The sequence below is a fragment of the Leptinotarsa decemlineata genome, unplaced genomic scaffold (genome assembly GCF_025532065.1).
Source record: "Leptinotarsa decemlineata unplaced genomic scaffold, Ldec_3_MD MMD2_tig00003736_RagTag_RagTag, whole genome shotgun sequence".
Classification (NCBI taxonomy): domain Eukaryota; kingdom Metazoa; phylum Arthropoda; class Insecta; order Coleoptera; family Chrysomelidae; genus Leptinotarsa; species Leptinotarsa decemlineata.
Genome location: NW_027412593.1, coordinates 5,193,569 through 5,196,233, shown reverse-complemented (window position 1 = coordinate 5,196,233; position 2,665 = coordinate 5,193,569). Strand labels below are relative to the sequence as shown.

The window sequence follows — 2,665 nt, the reverse complement described above, 5'->3', positions numbered from 1 at the left end:
TTTTTCGAACCTCCCCAAAATGCACGCAGACTTACTTCCCAAAACAAAACTTTCGCACCACTCTAAGGCCACTGCCTTAAGCGAGGAGCTCCCAGAACTCTCTGTCCTTTCTCCTTTCAAAAGCCAGAAAGACCATCACCATTCCCAATTCAGAATGTATATTACCATACATAGCTTTCGCCAGTTATTACATCACTCTCCCCTCCTACGAAAAAGTTCTGGGCATCACAATGCCATAACTTTTACAACAAACTCATTCTAGATAATGATAAAAAAATAAACGAAAAAAAAACACGCTAACATTAACAAATGTGACAAATTAGTGACGAACTGGCTAGCGTTAATTTGGCTCAGTACTACAACTAAAGAAATATATGTCCGAAAAGTGTCCTATCACTTATGATTACCCCTGTACATGACTTTCAGACCCGTCGCATACATATTCTCTCGCTCCCTTTCTCGCACTGCATCCGGGTTAAAATACATTTTGTTTTTGTTTCGCGCACTCCACATCGGACTTCCTACGTATTCCATGGCTGCTAACTGATGTGGGAGTAACCTTTTCCATAGCCCGGAAAACTCCAGGACTTCCTGCATATCGCTGCTGCTGCTGCTGCTGCTCCTGTTCAAGCGGCTGTAAATATTGCCGGTGCGACTGCACTGCTAGGTTCGAAGTCGTTCGTGCTGGTATATACTACAGTCCGTTTCTGACATTCGCGCACAACTCCTTCCCACACAGCACTAGATATTCATGGAATATTTTCTGTATATCATAAAACGAACGTATATATTCCAAATATTCATAGAATATTCTTGGAATATATACATGCCTTTAGAATATTCATAGAATATGCTTGAATGAATATGGCAGGAATATTCCCGAAAGAATGTGCATAGAATATCTATAAATGGATTATTCTCCCTTGAATATTCTAAGAATATTGTCATTCGAATATACCATATGGTATATTCTTAGAATATATCCCCACGGTATATTTTGGAATATTCTATACAATGGAATTTAGAATTATATTATAATAACGTATTCAAATAATTCAATATTATAAAAAAAAAATATTTGAAGATCTTAATCGAATGCATAACCTAATGTATATAACCCTGATAGTGTTAACCAGTTTTTGAACTCAATGCGAAGATTCTGGATGAATTGCTCCAACAGCAACTGTTGGAAACGACAAAAAAATTTGATTGGGCCAATAAATGAACCAATTGCATCAATAAATTGGTTAATTCTCATCCTATTTGTCTTTTTGTATTTGAAATTATTCAATTACAAAGCGAAAAATCCTGGAAAAAGAGAAATGGGTAAGTAAAGAATTGGAGTAAACGTTTCTCATTGGTCAATTGAAGTGTAGCGCGCAACAGTCGAATAATCTCTGTGAAAGCGGCTGTCCCTTAATGCATGGTACATTTGCGTTAAATCCGACATTTGATTCAACATGGCGGTTGACGTGGCAGGTTCGCGTGTGTAATGCCTGGTGTGTTGGTGTTATTATCAAAGTATAATTCTGACACGTTCAGTGTACCATTTATAATTTGGGGTTGTCCAATTTGCAGTACAGCGAATAGTTTGATTTTGGATCTTCAAACAGGAGAGTTGCATATATTCAGTCTTCAAGAAAAGTAAGTAAAATGCAATAGTATCGATAGTAAAGTCATGGTGATTAACCTACTATACCTCTTTTTAGGTTCGAGGAGAGTTGGTGTGTGGGATTTGTTGGTTTGACTAAGTACATGTTTGAACTATAGTGATTTCAGTTGTGTATCTTCAATAGAGAAAAGTAAGTGAATGACACATTCTTTCATATCATTAGTTTTCATAATTTTTATCACTCGTTTTCAAGATAGTATCAATTTGCCCAAAAGGAAACAGAGTGGTACCTGGTACAGGCAGGTGCGCCAAGGAACTGAAAACGTAATGAGTACTTTTCAACAAGACAATGCAAGTTGCTCTTCAAGTCATAAAATGTTGTAAATGTTCATGAGTAACCTATGCGAAAAATATCTATTTGATTTTTATTCCACTTTTATTGTGCCACTTTCAAATACTGATAATGAACGTTAATGCACATTTTGTTCCAGGTATTACTATTGAAACACTGGCTGATGCATTGTTGGACAAATATAAGGAAAACTATTCTGGTGAGCAAAGTTTGGATAACTTTAAGTGAGTGAAATTCATTGAAGAACCCATCATACCACTCATTTTAAATACTTCATTTGTGGGTTTATTTTTTGAAGTGAGAAACCTAACTCAACCTATTTCTTGATGTAATACACTTTTTATTTTTCAATGAAATGATATATTTATTATTTTTTAATTAGTGCTGATGAATTCACAGAGTTGTTATTTTAGTATACATTTGTTTGAGAGTAGGAACATCCTAATTTGAATGCATTTCTAATATTTGTAATATGACAGTATTCAGGAATATTTTATTCAGTGAATAAATATTTTGAATCAAATTTTTTATTTTCAATATTGGTGGAAACGTCAAATATTTCAGTGTATATTGTTTTTAAAATATATTTGTTTATGAATATTATGTGTTTTATTACTTGTATTACTTGTGTGAATCTTGCATCAAAATGCAATATATACATGCCTAATAGCGGTTACTCGTCACATTCTTGGAATATTTCA

The 2,665-nt window shown here is 34.4% G+C and overlaps 1 long non-coding RNA gene across 1 annotated transcript; it reads left to right on the top strand.

Annotated features, from left to right (window-relative positions):
* Nucleotides 1-1,403: 1,403 nt before the first annotated feature.
* LOC141483539 (uncharacterized) lies at nucleotides 1,404-2,400 on the top strand. Its single transcript, XR_012466146.1, has 3 exons — nucleotides 1,404-1,644; nucleotides 1,710-1,802; nucleotides 2,104-2,400. It is a non-coding gene; the product is annotated as an uncharacterized lncRNA (long non-coding RNA).
* The last annotated feature ends 265 nt before the right edge of the window (nucleotides 2,401-2,665 follow it).